Consider the following 17,205-nt stretch of genomic DNA (forward strand, 5'->3'; position numbering starts at 1 on the left):
AAACAACGATTGCTGAAACAGATGCCCTTACTTCAGTGACTTTGTGTGTTTGCTCATTCAAATATTATATTCCTTTAAAGTGCTGCTAGTTAGCTGAAAATTGTTGGGAAAAAAGAAATAAGCTAATAAAATCTCAATCCCAAATTACACAGCTCTGGTAAGTATTTAAAACTGTCATATACCCAGGGTCAAATTACAATCAGGAACTTTAAAAACAAGCAAGTTAAAGATGTAACCTTATTCAACAAGATGAAACAACTAATGGGCAACCACCTTCCATGAACGTCCCTATCTGGCTGATTTTCCTCTGATTAAGATGTTCTTTTAAAAAACATTCTGGAGAGGAGGAAGAAGGGGGGGGGGAAATTCTGGGGCTAACTGTCTCCAACTTATTAAAAGTATCCACCATATAATAGCTCATTTGTCCAGTTACACTACTATTAATCTACGTAGGACCAGAATCCACTTACTCCATAGATTGGCTGTTTTCTGTAAAGGACCAGATAGTAACTATTTTAGGCGCTGGGGGCCTTAGCTTTGTGGTGACTACTAACTCCTGACACTGTAGCACTGTGAAAGCAGCTGTAGGTAGTGTGTAAAGTATAAGTATGGTTACTTCCAATGAAACTATTTATAGACACCAAAATAGGAACTTTGTATAATTTTTGCGTATCATGAAATATCTTTCTGGTGCTTTTTCAACCATTTAAAACTATAAAAGCCATGCATAATCCTTAGCTCACAGGCTGGATGAAAACAGGCAGCAAGCAAAATGTGGCCCATCAGCCCTTATCTGCTGACCCCTGATCTAAACTCTCATTTATTTTTACCCAACATTTCAAATTTACAAAAGAGTATTCAGAGTATTATAACAACCACTTACTATTATCTAGTTTAAGAAATAAAACATCACAAATAAAACTGAAATTCTCTTAGTAACTATTCCAATCCCAGTTCCCTACCTCTTCTCCTCAAAGGTAACCCCTCTACTGAGCTCGATTGCTTATCACTGCCACGCTCTTTCAAATAACTTTTACTTTGTGTGCAGGTATGTCTATATAAAAAAATACTGTATTGTTTTGCAAGTTAAAAAAATTATGGTACTATTATACATATAGATTCCTTTGCAACTCCCTTTTTTCAACATTACCTTTGATTTTTATCCAAGTTGACACAGTCACCTGAAATGACGTACAGAATGCCGAGTATGAGTACACACCACATGAGGTTTTCAATTCCCTGTTCACTCAACAAATTAATCACATATTATGTAGTAAGCATTGTTCTTAATACAGGGCTACCATAGCAAATAAGACAAAATTCCTCCCTCCGTGGAGTTTTTACTCTCATGGACTCTAGGACTCTCTCTTTATTGATGTTATCTCTCTTTCTCTAGTGAGGTCTCAAAAGTGACCCTAAGTGTATCCAAAAAATGGCGAATGTGAAGGCTTTAATTTAAGTAAATGGAAGAGAAATCCTTTCCCCTTCATTAAGGTTTATTCCAAGATACTTCTTGTTAAGCTGAAAAATAAAGAAAAACTCTTAGGAATAAATTTCACCCCAAATGTCAGAATCGTTAAGCTTTCAACATTTTAAAGTTAGAAGCTCCTTCATCCAGGCTTACACTACAAACAGGTCATTAGTGATGATAAGACAAGTGAAGCTTTCGGTTTCTTTTCCAAAACCCCAGTGTCAAGCAGAAAGAAAGCAAAGATGAGCAGTGGGTCTAACTCTATTGGTCAGTCAACAGAAGGAAATACCTTACTTAGTAAACCGAAACTTCAGAGAACTGATATTAACAGGCCCAGAAGTCAAGCTTTGCTCCTTGGAAGTAAAAATGACAGACTTCCTGAATAAGAATTAAGCAAGACAATACCACCAACAATAAATTAATGAAACAGCTTCCAATGCTCTTTTACTAATCTCAAAGGAGATGGTAACTTTGAACACATTTCATGCCCTTGAATTAGTCAAATTTCCTGTCACTCTTTAAGAATGTTTATGAAAACTAAGTGTTTCCTTTTACTCCTGACAGTAGGCCCTGAATATGGGATAAAAGAAGAAACGTGTGTGGGGTCGCGGTATCATCAAAGGTAACCCCACCCCCCTACTCAGGGCAGGTGAATCCTACCAGTGAGTTCTAAATTCACTAAACAAAATTTCAATCTACTGAATAAAACAAATCATCTCCATTGTAAAAGCAGAAAAAGGGGATACGGAAGAATATAAGTAAGTGACCCACTGCTAAGGAAAACTAGTCAGAAAGAAAGCCTGAAGTCGTAGAAGGCATTTACCATCATCTTAACACCCCCATTCCCTGACAACAGGACCCTGCGAGTGGCAGTGCCGCCTCTCTGCTCTGCCTCCCGGGAGTGAACACCACTCGAGAACGGAGTTTCCGTGGAAGCAGTCAACTGAGGCCTGCACACGCGCCACTCCTGCTGTTGTCCTGATTCATAAAGACTGTGGTGACAAGAAATCAATTTATCCAAATTTTTACATTTAGATTAACAATTGAGAGGTTTGAGGGACATTTTAAAGATGAAAATTTTTCTGTTAAGATGCCTACTCCTCTTTCCAACAATTAGCTATAGTCACAAGGCCAATAATCAAAATTCCAAGATACTTGCTTTTAAGAAAGGAAATGCTAATAAGGTACCATGTAAGTGTTCCTAAAGATTCTGGAAGACAGTTCTTATCACTGTCCAGCCAGACTATTTCCCTCAAATTTAGATTTAAATTAAGTTGTATTAGAAACTCATAGCGTATTGGTGTGAATATAAATTGATACAAATTTTTGGAGGATAATTTAATACTCTAACAAAATTTTAAATGTACAAGCCCTTTGCTCCAGTAATTGTATTTCTAGAAATTTTACCTACAGATATAATATATAATAAAATATATAAAGACTGTGGACAAAAAAAGGAGTTCTATGGAAAGAAACTTCACAGAGTGATCTAATCGTAATTCCTAACGGCAGGTCACGGTGGGTTGTCATGCCCCAGGCATATGACTTCTTTAGTAAAAGGCTATCTTTGCCTTAAGCTATCCCTGTCCATCCTTTTTGTGTATTTAAGTTAACACACCATTGAAATAACCACCCTCAAGAGGGCACATCTTCTTAACTATCCTGTAATCCAGTTCCCACCTTGCTTTCTCCCACCTTTATATAATCTTCCTTACATTCCCGCCTTAATTTCAAATGCATAAAAGAAACTGCAAAACTGTCGTTCTCCAAAGCATTTGGATCTTGCTCCCTGGCAACTGTCGTCAGTTTTGGATCAAATAAACTCTTATAAAAATTCTCGACAGATCTGGACGTTTCTTACATCAACAAGAAGTAAGATGTTTCACTGGAACCCTGGTTATTACAGCACGCGTGCACGCACACACAAAACATCCTGAATGTTCCTCAGAGGGAACAGATTAAACAATTTATACTCATACAATGAAATTCTATACAGCTGTTAAAACAATGACAGACGCATGTATCATGTATATGTATAAACATACACACATACACAGGTAAGAGTACAGAATAACACGCGAGAGTTTGAGCTTAAGAGTCAGACTTCCTAATACTGTATCTTAGCACTTGTACTTATTAGATATGTGAGTGACCTTAGGCTAATCTCTCTGCCACTCAGTTTTTTTTCATTTGTAAAATGGGAAAGATAACAGCATCTACCTTTAGAGTATTTGTTAAGGATTAAAGAAGTTAATTAATGTCAAGTGCTTAGAACAGTGCCTGGCACATAGAAAAGCCCAATTAAGTGTTAGTTATTATTAAAAACATACCCAAGATATTAAAAGGATATGGGCAAGCAATCACAATAGCTAAAATTAAAGCAAGAGAAGTTGGGAAACAAATGAATAGAATAGAGATTTTGAAAGTAGAATTTTCAGGATTTGGTAAGTCTGTCTCTCACTCCAACCCGAGTTGTAAAAAATGGTAAATAAAGATACCATTCCTACTTAAGAGACACTGGTTCCTAATATGCCGGTTACTTAATTTATAAACATATTGCATCTAGTATTACAGTTATTTTGATATATGTCTTCTCTCCTCTTCTGGATTATGTATCTTCTTGAGGACTGAGGCTGGCATTTATCTTCGTGTACTCTACAACACCTATGTATGTTTTTGACATAGTTAAGTGTACAACCAATGTTCTGTGAAAGGATTAATGGTCAGGCCTTTTCAGTTCCCAATATCAGTGGATTTAAGTGGATACAAAGTAAACAGAGCACTAATGGGGGGGGGGAACACACCACAAGACTAGAGACCCAAGTTTTCTCTTTATCAGAACAATTACCTGTCATTTTCCTAGTCTGAAGCAGCCTAAGACAGAGAAAACTATCTCCGCTCTGTACCTCAGGAATCGGAAAAAATAACCCCGTTATCACTGATCAGATTTTCTGACAGAATTTGGGAGTTAGGACTACAGATGAAATTACAAAACAGAATTCATGAACTAAGTAATCAGCATTCCTAAATTAAGTTTAATAACCCAGTAGGACTCAAATTATGCTATTTATTGTTGACTTAGCGAGTAACAGCAATGAAAAGTCACTAAATAGCAAGACTTGTAGGCAATATGAAAGGTGCACAGCTATAAACCCAAATGTTATTCCTAATGAAGTTCTGATATCCATTAAAAGATTTTTCACCATTAAAATTTAAAGAGTAAGTAAATTCTCTATATACAGATTTGAATTTTTTTTCTATGTTATTAAGTGGACAAAAGCAGTATGTGGAAAACCATGCTACCTTTTGTGTAAAAAGAACAAAAACTAAAAATAAATCCGTATTTGCGTGTGTGTGTGTGTGTGTGTGTGTGTGTATGTACACTGAAATGATAAAAGGAATAACAGTGATGGTGTTTAAAACTAGGCAGGTGAGAAACAATGATGAGAAACTTTTCACTGTATATCTTGACTTTAAAAAAAAAATTTGAACCAAACTTTCAAAAATAAAATGTTCCAACCACAACAATATAATTCATTTACAAGAACAAGATATTTGGAGTAACCTTGATTCTAATGTCATAAAATACTGTGATCCCAGGAGCTAGGTGAAATAAAAACTACGACAGGAATGAGCAGCCATAATGTAATAACAGAATTGCATTCTGATTAGTTTTATATTGTTTGGCCCAATATAAAAAAGCATGTAAACAGAAAAACCCAGCCTAAAATTCATATGGCATCTCAAGGGACCCCAAATAGCCAAAACAATATTGAAAAAGAACAGTCAGAGAACTCACACTACTTGATTACAAAACTTAACTACAAAGCTCCAATAATCAAAATGGTGTGGTAATAAAGACATACATACAGGTCAATGGAACAGAATGGAGAGCCCAAAAATAAACCCTTGCGTATATGGGCAAATGATTTTCAACAAGGGTGTCAAGACCACTCAATGGAGAACAGAATGTCTTTTCAATAAATAATGCTGTAAAAACTGGATATCCATATATGAAAGAATGAAATTGGATCCTTTCCTTACAGCATATACAAAAATTAACTCAAACTGGATCAAAGACCAAGTGTAATAATTAAAACTATAAAACTCCTAGAGAAAAACATAAGGGTGCAGAAGCTTCATGACATTGGATTTGGCAACAATTTCTTGAATATGACACCAAAAAACTCAGGCCACAAAAGAGAAACAAATTTGCTATCATCAAAATTAAAAACTTTTGTGCATTAAAGGACACTGTCAATAGAGTAAAAAGGTAACTCACAAAATGGGAGAAAATATTTGTAAATCCCTATCTGATAAACGATTAATATCCAGAATACATAAAGAACTACCACTTAACAACAAAAAACCAAACAACCCAAGTAAAAAATGGGAGATGATTGGATAAAGAAGGCATGGTACAGGTTAGCTCAGTTGGTGAGAGCACGTTGTTACTAACACCAAGGTTGCTGGGTTCGATTCCCATATAGGCCACTTAGAGCTGCGCCCTCTTTAAATAAAAAAGGGGGGGGCCGGCCCAGTGGCTCAGGCGGTTGGAGCTCCATGCTCCTGACTCTGAAGGCTGCCAGTTTGATTCCCACATGGGCTAGTGGGCTCTCAACCACAAGGTTGCCAGTTCCACTCCTCGAGTCCCACAAGGGATGGTGGGCAGCGCCCCCTGCAACTAAAGATTGAACATGGCACCTTGAGCTGAGCTGCCATTGAGCTCCCGGATGGCTCAGTTGGTTGGAGCGCGTGCTCTCAACCACAAGGTTGCCGGTTCGACTCCCGCAAGGGATGGTGGGCTGCACCCCCTACAGCTAGCAAGGGCAACTGGACCTGGAGCTGAGCTGTGCCCTCCACAGCTAAGACTGAAAGGACAACAACTTGAAACTGAACGGCATCCTCCACAACTAAGACTGAAAGGACAACAACTTGACTTGGAAAAAAGTCCTGGAAGTACACACTGTTCCCCAATAAAGTCCTGTTCCCCTTCCCCAATAAAAATCTTTAAAAAAAAGGGAAGATGGCGTGGTACATTTATACAATGGAGCATTACTCCTCCATAAAATTGTGACAATATGGATGGATCTAGAGAGTATTACGCTAAGTGAAATGTCAGAGAAAGACAAATACCATATGATTTCAGTTATATGTGAAATCTAAAAAACAAAATAAACGAACAAACAAAACAGAAACATAGTCATACAGAGAACAAGCTGATGGTTGCCAGATGGGAGGGGGTTGCGGGCTGAAAAAGGTGAAGGGATTAAGAAGTACAACTTGGCAGTCACAGAGATGTAAAGCACAGCATAGGAACATAGTCAAGAATACTGTGGTGACTGACCACGTGTGGTGCCAGGTGGGCACTAGGCTTATCAGGGGGACCACTTCTAAGTTATATCAATGTCTAGCCACTCTGCTGTATACCTGAAACTAACATAATATTGAATGGCAACTGTACTGCAAAATAAAAATAAATGTAATTTAATTTAAAAAATAAAACAAGACAAAAAATGGGCAAGGACTTGAATAGACGTTTTTCCAAAGAAGATACACAAATGACAAGCACATGAAAAGATACTCAACATCACTAATCATTAGAGAAATGCAAACAAAAACCACAACGAGATACCACTTCACGCCAACTGGGATAGCTTTTATAAAAACGAAAAACCAGAAAATAAGTGTTGGCAAGGATACAGAGAAATTGGAATCCTGTACATTGCTGATGGGAATGTAAGTGGTACAGTCAGTATAGAACACAGCATTGCAGTTCCTCAAAATATTAAACATAGAATTGCCATCTGGTCCAGGAATTCCAACGCTGAGTATATACCCGAAGAACAGAAAACAGGGACTCAACGCAGATACCTGTACATTCATGTTCATAGCAGGCATTCATTCCTCACAACAGCCAAAAGGTAGAAACAACCCAGTGGCCATTAATGGATAAACAGATCAACCAAATGTGGTATATTCTCGTACATAAACTGGAATATTATTCAGCCTTTAAAAAGGAATGAAATTCGACCAGGGCTCTAACACGCATGAACCCTGAAGGCATCATGTGACGTGAAATGAGCCAGGACTGAGCCAGGACGACAACACAGAAGGACAGCTGTTGTATGATTCCACTTATATGAGGTACCTGGAGTGGTCAACTGCACAGCAAGTAGAATGGCAGTTGCCAGGGGCTCGGGGAGGGAAACACGGGCACTTTTTAATGGGGACAGCATTTCAAATTGGGAAGATGAGAAAGTTCTGGAGATGAATAGTGGTGATGTTTGCACAACAATGTGAACGTATTTACTGCCCCGGAGCTGTGCACTTAAAATAGTTGAAATGGTAAATGTATGTACATTTTACCACACACACACAAACTATGTGCTGGGTTTACCATTGTCTTGTATAAGAATGTCTAACATTTACTGAACAGTTACTACATGCCAGGCACAGAGAAGCAAAAGGTCTACAACAAATAAGTGGTAGAGTAGAAATTTGAACCCAGGACTTTGTGACTGCAGAGCTATACTTTTCCAGTAACCAAAAGTCATTATAGTTTAACCAAAGAACAGCTTTCAAGCAATTAAGTGAAAAATATACACTAAGCGTAGTATCAGTACTAGACTACTGTCTCATATCCAGACACCAAAATTCAATTTATGCAAACACTGCGAACGGCTGGTTCTGAAACAGACAGACAGGGAAGGAGAGAGAGACCAACCGACCGCAGCTTTACAGAATACCCCGCAAAAGCTAATGTGACAGTCTAGGCAGCACACTTATAAAAGCTGTAAAACACTTATAAAGCCGTAAAACAATGAGTAAAAACCTCGCTGCCTTCTAGTAACTCTCTGCATCAGGACAGCACCCCTCATACATCCTTTTCACACCCTCAACCCAACTGAACCCAGAAGACAGCACAAGTCACACGCAGCTACAGACCCCTTTAAAGAGGGTTGTGTTTTTGAAACAACTTTATCACATTGCATTTCACTCTCTCCTGTGAATATTACCAGCTATTCAGCCAGACAGAATAGAAAGTTTAATTTGGAAATAAAGACTGCCCAGATTCTAACCTTGGTTATTTATACCCTTTGTGACGTCTACCACCCTATAATTGACAAAATTGGGAAGCTACAATTTAACACCAGATAGACATCAAGGCCTTGGGAGTACCAAGGTCACTCAACAAGCAAAAAAGTTCATAACAGGTGGTACCTATTTATGCATAATAATTCATTAGATCTCAAAAAAAATTTTACATCATTATTTAGGCTAAAAAGATCTTGTTCCTTTGAATCCTCAAGGTTTTTTAAAGATGCACTTGCTATTTTTAAGACGTTTCTATCCACTGTAAAACCCAGCTAAAAAGATCCGTTTGCAGTCACCTATATTCCTGGAAAGCCTGCAGTTCAATATTAATGCATTATACAGAAATCAACGGGGAAACAGCTCTCCAAGAAGAAGATGAAGAGTTAAAAATGCAGGCTATAAAAACTTAGGATTGTATCTTAGCGCAGCAAGAGACCCGTATTCTAGCTTCCGTTCATTTGACAAAAAAAATCTCGATTTAAAATACTCTAAAAAAGAAAACTTTCAAATTCACAATGCACTCAGCTGAGGCGCTGAGCATTCTTTACTACCTGAATTATAAAATGAGAAAGAATGGCATCAGAGTAACGTTAATTTATTCATGGACACTTACAGATCAAGCTCTAGTACATGTGAAGAGTGTCGTGCTATTCACGTCAAATTTCCACAGAACATAATATAGAGTCTTCTAGCCAACCTGCCCAGGGCAGCAGCGATTACTTTAATAGCAACACATCAATCTAGTCATATAAGTGTTAAAGAGTGATTAGAAAACTGCCCTCCCTCCAAAAAATGTTACATCCTATTGGGGAACTATTTTTAGTATTTTTCACTGGGAGCTCCAACTACAAGCTAAAGGTTTGGAATTCAGAATTGAATGCCATTCAGGTAAACTTTATGCCTTTAGGTGATACAGATTTCTCAAAGTTTTGTTTTTATTTTAAGACCAAAATATTACCTTTAAAAAACCGAAAAATCAAAGGTACTGTTTCTTCTCTCTGATCCCCAGGTCTGTCTGCACGCCTCACAGAAGAAAAAGAATGATGGGCTTTACGGATTTCTTAGTGTGATATTACCATCTTTACAGAAAGGAAGGGTTTCTTGCTCCTGGCTCAAGAGTTTCTGCTCACTCACAAAGTTGAAACCTTACTCCCCTGCTTCTAGCACTTAGATGAAAGATGGGGGGCAGAGCTCAGTTACAGTTATCCTCCTGGGAACTCAATGAAGGTGAGGGCCAAGCCGGATGAGCTGTGCCACTTGCCTTAGAAGATTCATGGGGGGGGAAATGCAGCCTCCATATCAGTGAAGTTTCTAAAAAAATATCTGCCACCACACTAGTTCCCTGGAAAACCAGCACACAAAAGCAGTCAATTCCCCCATTCCAGAGTTGCAACCCTTTAAAAACCATCAACCCACAGAGGAAGTACAGGGAAGCAGAACAGCAAGCAGAGCCTTCTCAAAGCACGCAGTGAGATGGCTAGTACCCTAAGATGCTCTTCCATGGTCACGTAATTTTGAGAAGCTCTGCATCCTTTGGCCATCCTTTTACCACTCCCAAGGTACACTGTATATTTAGACATGCTAGGCTCTGGGAAGTGTCACGCTGTAAAGAAATCTACGTTAACTTAGCCCAGGACTGTTCAAAGCCTTATTGGACCACATTAACTTCTTCTACGTAAAACCTATTAATACTAAGGAGAACCATCCTGGGTTTTGTTGTTGGAAAAGGCAAAACAAAACTCTATGAGAAATGTCAGGAGAATGGTAAGATCACAACTTTTGGAGTCAGGCAGAGTTGTCCAAATAATAGTAGATTCACCACTTTTCTTAATCTGTGAGAGTCCAGCAAAACGACAACCTGACTAAGAACTGAGTTTTTTCATCTGTAAAATGGTTATAAAAAAACTCCCTCCCAGAGTTACTGCAAGAATTAAAATAGTCAAAAGCCTTACACAAAGAAAGCGCTGGACAAATGAGTTCACATTGATATTTTTTAAATTCCTTTTAAGTTTTAAAAGTTGCAAATGTCTTTGAAATCTGAGGATAAAAAATTACAGAATTCATGACTGGGAGACTCCTTGAGAAGTGTAACTTCTCAGAATTTTGCAACGTTTTTTATCCACTGGGATGCTGGGAAAGTCTCTAAATTTGCCCCCGTTAAGACAACATACAGGAGTATACTACACTGCTGATGAAAACAGATCAGCATGAACAGACACATATTGGAGAAGACTACTTGTGGCTCCAGTGATAGAAAGGGCCTCCCATCAATGAGGAAAGATGAGTTGTGAGAAAAGCTCTGCTTGCGTCAGCTCGTAATAACTAACAACTGCCCAGCGCTTTGCGGTTTCTAAAGCACCTTTTACATGCATAATCTCCTCTGACTGACACAGAAACCTTGTGAAATAGATACAGCAGCTACTGGTCCTCATTTCTGAGTTCAGGAAACTACTGCTTGGAGACTTCAAGTGACTCAACTAAGGTCACACAGATGATAAATGGCAGAACGAAAACTCCAACCTTGTTCTTCTGTGCCCAGAAAATAACAAAAGGGGCATCTTCTAAATGTATGCAGTATTTTTGAACCCATAGGATTATTCATATTTTTAAATATCTTTCAGGAGACAGCCACCAGGCTAGGCACTGGAGACACAACAGTAAAAAGACACAGTATCCTCTTTCAGGATGTTTACAGACCACTGGGGGGAGACAAGCAATATGTATAAATTAAGAGTGAGAGCACAGAAGAAAGCATAACTAAGTCTCTTTGGGCAAGCCAGGAAGACTTCCCAGAGAAAGTAGCATTTGAAATGAAATTTGGAAGCTGATCTGGAAACTAAAAGAACTGTTATTTTCTCATGTATAAACTGTAAGCGAGAAAAGTAAGGCTGGATAGAAAGGCAAAGGCCAAAATTGTAAAGGCCTCTGAATATTGAATACCATGTAAAGTTTAAATTTTACCTTTAAGTGATTGGAAGCTATTGAATACTTTTGAGAAGGGGAAGGACAATAATCAGATCTCTGTGTTAGACCATTTTGAAGACAATATGATAAGAGTCTAAAAGGGAACAAGACCAAAAACAGAGAGAACTATTAAGTTCATGGCAGTATTCCAAGTAAGAGTTGTTTGGGCCTGAATTAGGAAGAGAGAATGGTAGTGATGCTCATATTTTTGGCTTAGGTGACTCAGTGAATCAAAGAAGGGGAAGAGACCATAAAAACGTTGAGTCTGAGGTACCAATGGAATACAGAAGTGGCTCTGTCTAGCACATAGTAGACAGCTGGAAATAAGGGGCTGGAATTTAGGAGTGATATTTTAATATTTGTATACATGGACATTTTTTTCAATAACCAAGTATTATTGACTATGTCAATGGGAAAGCGATTGTTTTATCATTATTTGTATAATGCTTTAAAGTTCACAAAACATTTTAAGATGCCATATTATGCTTATCCCATTTCATACTTTTGTTATAAACAAACATGAGGTTAGGAAAACAGTTGTTATTCCTATGTGATCAATAAATATTTGAGTCTTAACTACATCCCAGGCACTATACTGGCCATTAAACAAAATACCAAAATAAATCCATGCCTTCATAGACCTTATGTAATAGGAGGGGAACCAAAAAGCAATAAATGTAACAAGTAAGTATGTTATAAAGTTGGGCTATGAAAAGGAAAATAGAATAGGGAAGGATTAGGAGTGAGGGTGGGAGTTGAAGGTAAAATTTTAAACGGGTAGGATAAGATCTTATTGAAAAGATAACATTTAAGCAAAAACTTGAAGGTGAAAAAATCAGTCATTCGTATTATCTCTGTGGGAAAAACTCGCTATTTCCCACTAGAGGGACTAGCTAGTGCAAAGGTCCTAAGATAAAGAGTGTGGCTGATACATTTAAGAAACAAGTCAATGTGACCGGAATGGAGTGAGCAAATGGATGATAATCAAAAAGAGAAGGGATGGGGAAGGGCAGGCAGATCAGGTAAGACCTTACAGGCCACTCTAAGGACTGGGAGAAATGAGAATTCAAAAACTATGAGCCTGACACAAAGTCATAAAGCCAATAAGTGCCAAAGAAGCTAGGATCTGACCTAGGATTTCTAGACTCTCTACACCTGTGCTCTACTATTCCAGTTTTCCACTTACTAGCTCACAACCTCCCTCCTAGGAAGTCTGAATTTAAATACTCTCAAAAAGCGAATTTTTGTAAATACCTTCTAGGTAAGAGATGCACACGCTCTCCAGTTACCATTCTAACCCCTCACAACCATAATGGGAATTTACTACTCCTGATGTCTAATCTAAACCCTACTGACATTCCAACCTATATTTCAGGAGATTACAAATCCCACCTTCCCCTCAAATGAGACAAGATCAAGAAAGCTTTCATCAGAAGGCTTAAAGCATGACTTTCAGGTTCAAGTAACAGTAACCTGAATTATTTTAAAAATGTGTACTAGCCAGATACAAAAGTAACACGATAATGGCTCAGAAATGTGGAAGTCATGTCATTTCCTTTAATAGTTTACTGGTTAGTATTAATAACAATTACGCTGTCAAAGAAGTTTCTGCAATTACTACAACTCTTTGACGTCTGGGATTCGACCTCTTCATACCTCAAAAGTAATAAAAATATGTGTTCTTACTCATCTGTAGGTTTTGGTACTATAACCCAAAACTCTGGATAGTTTCTTGCCAGTTGATGGCAACTTAAGGCAATGGAAAAGATTAGAGAATTTTGAGGGAGACACCATCTATGAATTATGTCAGACAGGTTAAGCCCTTAATGGCCCTGATCAGTCCTTTCTTTCTGGATGAACCTAAACTGTACAGGAATATTTCACATATCCATAAGACAGAAAGTAAAAGATGGAACATGAGGAGGGAGCATTTCAAATCAGATCTACTCTTCTTCAGGGGCTTTCGTCGTTTCTACACAAATGTAGGAGGCTCTGCTTCATGGACCCTGGAGCCACCCAAATCCCCAACCAGTACCTACAGAAAAAGCATCATGGCGATTACTGACGATAAACCAAATAATACGGCTAACAGAAGCTCCCCCCCAAAAGCCAGGAGTTTTCAACAGAAATTGAACATCCTGATGTTATCTTTTCCCAGGCTTAGCCAATGCAGGGGAACTGAAACTTTGTGTGGCATTGTCTGATAGGTTGGATTTTTTTCTGAGCAAGAGGTGGACAGCTTTACGCCAGAACTAGATTTATAGTCAATCTGGGTGTGTGTCTTTTTTTTTTTTCCCCTTCCCCTCCAAAGTGCCTCAGAAAATGCCTGGCTATTATAGTGCCTTGATATGTAATGATGCAGGGCTTTTAGTACTGCAAAGGAGCTGGAAAACAAAGTCTCTCGGTCCCAGTTGTGGTTCAGATCTTACGATTTCTACAGCAGCTGTTTTAATCAACCAAAGCTGGCTTGGCTTTTCTCAATGAGCCAAACAACATGAGCATTCTGAGCCGAGGGCAGAGGGGTGCTTGTCAGCATGACTCCCGATGGGGTGGCTAACATAGAATCTGCTCGAGTCCAGCGACCAGGACAGCACAGGTGCTGTTCCCCTACACATGCACCTCCAGTTTGGGGGGTGCAGGATGCAAGAAAGAAGAAGTCAGTAAAGTGAAACAAGAGGCCTGGTTTCACACAACATACAAGATACTGTTTAAAGCTGGGAGGAATCCGGAGGTCCTAGCACAGGATCAGGATACTATAATGTCACCAACACACTGACTCTTCTCCCACACTGCTGTTCTCTAACCAAAACCCAACCTGGAGGTCTGGCCAGGCCCAGCCAGAAAAAGAAAAGGTGGAGGGGAGTAGACACTTGCTCAAAAAAAAAAAACAAAAAAAAAAACGGGGGGGGGGCAGCACACAGGTTTCTTAAACGTACTTTTAAGACTACGAAGTTCAGAACAAATTCTCCCATCTCCCTCCCCCACCACCCTGTGGCCTTATGCTAAACACAAGCGTAAAAGTTACCACCAGAACTCAGATGGGAAGGGCTGCTCAGAGAACCTGGTTAACACTGTTCCCAGACAAGTACCTCAGTGCAGCCTCTATTCAGACCCTACTCGGACTGCCTCTAAACAGGAAGTTAACAGACATCACACACAGGGGAAGCAAACCACAGCGTCATAAAGATGGATGCTGCTGTCAGCTACAAATCACCCTCACCTCATGGAAAGTGTTCTCAAGTAAGGAACAGGCAGGACAAAAGTCCACAAGCCTCACCTCTTCTCAAACTGGGTCACTCGGCCCCCAGGTCCAGCCTTCTGATTCCTGCTGATTAGTACCGATCGACTTCTCTCTGCCGAGACGACTATCACTGCCACTAAACTGAGAACGGGCGACAGCACTACCAGATCGGTGCTCCCATCAACTTCCTACTCAGATCTTCCCCAGAGCCCAAGGAAAGCTACCTGACCCAGCCCATCCCAGAACAGTCCGAGACTGGGTATCGGTCACAAAAGCAGCGGCACCATTTCCAACAGGTGTGGGCCTTCCCTCAATATACTGACCCCTCCATAGCAGCGCCGTTAGCAGCTCCAGAGCAGCCTCCTCCCTCACCGAGCATCAGCAGGAATGCTCCTCCAGGACAGTACTCTATCAAGACTGCGCTGGCACCAAAAATATGACTCCAAGCGGTTATCAGACTGGTAGGAAGAGTCAGTTTATCAGAGAAAGAGCAATAAAGTTAGCGCTAAACTCCCCAATGGGTTCATCTCCAACATATAGACAACAACATATATAGACACCATGCGGCTGCCAGAAAACAATCGGAATCCATCTGCACTGGGAGGGGGCTGGTTGGCTGGAGGACAGAGGTGAGAGGGGAAGATTTCAATCTGCCTCACATGCGTGCATTGTCTATTCAAAAAATAAGTGATTACCAAGAAAAACGTTTCAAGACCTCAGCAGCATCAGCTCTTCCCCCATCCCACCGAGATGGGTTAAACCTGCTTCCACTCCAGCTGCTGCCAAGTCCCAACCTCTCTGTTGCAGTCTGGCCTGAAAGCACCGCTCTTGTGCTTTGCGGAAATTTATTAAGTATCTCCCGGGTCTCTTACAGGCACACAAAAGGCCTTCAAGCCTCCATTTATCAGAAAGGAGAAAACTGGTCCTTGGGAGGCTACCTGGTCCTCCAGGTGACAGCAGCAGAAGAGAAGGTCGATAGCTGGCCCCCCACCCAGCACCAACGCCTCCCTCTCCACCTCAGTGCCAGCCCTACCAGCCCGCAGCTTGTGTTTGGAGGGAAGTTGGCGCCGGGGAAGAGTCAAGAAGCCACCATACCCTTATGGGGGGGGGGGTGTCCCGGGCCGGCGGACGGCACCCAAACCGCCGCACTCACGGGAGTGGCTACCTCCTCGATTCAATGGGAAGCAGGGAAGCAAAAAGTACTCGACGTCCCGGCTTGGTCAGGGAAGGGTAAGTTCTAGTTCCATCGACCCTCAGGTACTGAACTGGGATACGGCTCAGACCCGCTGTGTCCCAGAAGCCCAGTGAGGACGGGGGGGTCCCGTCACCACGGGAAGAAGTACCCCCACGGACCGAGACCAGCCCTTTCTCCCGCGGGAGGGCGGGGGAACGGGGGACGACGAAATAAAGGGGTCGGGCGCTGCGCTCCTGATCCCTTCTCCCACATCAAGATCGTCACCCCGGGCTGCCTTCATCCTCGGGACCCCCCGCGTGGCCCAACCGCCGCCAAACCCAAGACTGAAAGCAGGGAGCGGCCCCCGCACCCCGAGGGCACCACTGGGGGTGGAGAGAGTTGACGGGGGGGCGCGCTAGAGAGGAAAGGAGGGGAGCATGGCGGGCATGAGGCAGTGGAGTGAAAGCGGGGATGGCGGGGGAAACGGGGCGCGAGGGAGGGGAGAAAGAGTGAAAGGAGAAGGAATGAAGGGACACGAGCTGGGGGCGCGCAAGGCCGAAGTGAAAGACCGGGGCGCGCGCGCAGAGCGGGGGGAGGGGATGAGGTGAAGGGGGAGCGCGAGGCGGGGGCGCGCGGTGCCGGGTGGGGGGAGGGGGACGCAAGGCGGGGGCGCGCGGGCGGGCGTCGGCTCGCGGGCGCTTCCCCTCCCCCCGCCCCTCCACCTTTCCCTTCCCCCACCTCCGCCACCACCGCCTCCTCCCAGCCTCCCTCCCTTCCTCGCTCCTCACCGCCCCCGGGCGGGCGGGCGGCCAGGCTGGCCTAGGCCAGAGCTCCTCACCTGGCGGTGGCGGTGTAACTCCCGGCGAGCTCGCCTCCTCAGGCGGCGGCGGAGGCGTCGAAAAAGGAAGAGGCGACGGCACAGTGGGTTCCGGACCCCGCTGACGGGACCAGGGGCGGGGGTGGGGGAGGGGGGCGGGCCGGACCGGGGCGGGCGGGCGGAGCAGACACTGCGGTACAGACGGGGGCAGCGGCGGCGGCGGCTGCACCGGCGGCGGCGGCACCACACAAACAAGGACGCTGATTGGGCAGCTGCCAAGCGCCTCGGCTCCGCCTTCCCCACACGCCACGACGCCCATTGGGCGACCTAAGCCGGCCTCCCCGCCCTCTTTTTCTCGGCCATACCAATAAGAGAGGGGATGCCGGGACTACACCCCACCCTTGAAGAGTGAGTGGCTGGAGAAGTGATGATTGGCGTAC

General features: G+C 42.1%; 1 protein-coding gene across 2 annotated transcripts in view; it reads right to left on the bottom strand.

The window, feature by feature from the left end:
* GATAD2B (GATA zinc finger domain containing 2B) overlaps positions 1-16,918 on the bottom strand; it is a 74,258-nt gene extending 57,340 nt beyond the window's left edge. Inside the window, exon 1 of one of the 2 annotated variants that reach the window (XM_074318829.2) lies at positions 16,787-16,918. The gene's annotated coding sequence lies outside the window, so the exon portion shown is untranslated. The remainder of the gene's footprint in view (positions 1-16,786) is intronic. The other variant, XM_074318830.2, reaches the window with a different exon arrangement.
* Between the last annotated feature and the right edge of the window lie 287 nt (positions 16,919-17,205).

The sequence above is a fragment of the Rhinolophus sinicus genome, chromosome 7, assembly GCF_057876585.1.
Source record: "Rhinolophus sinicus isolate RSI-liver-muscle chromosome 7, RSI-T2T, whole genome shotgun sequence".
Classification (NCBI taxonomy): domain Eukaryota; kingdom Metazoa; phylum Chordata; class Mammalia; order Chiroptera; family Rhinolophidae; genus Rhinolophus; species Rhinolophus sinicus.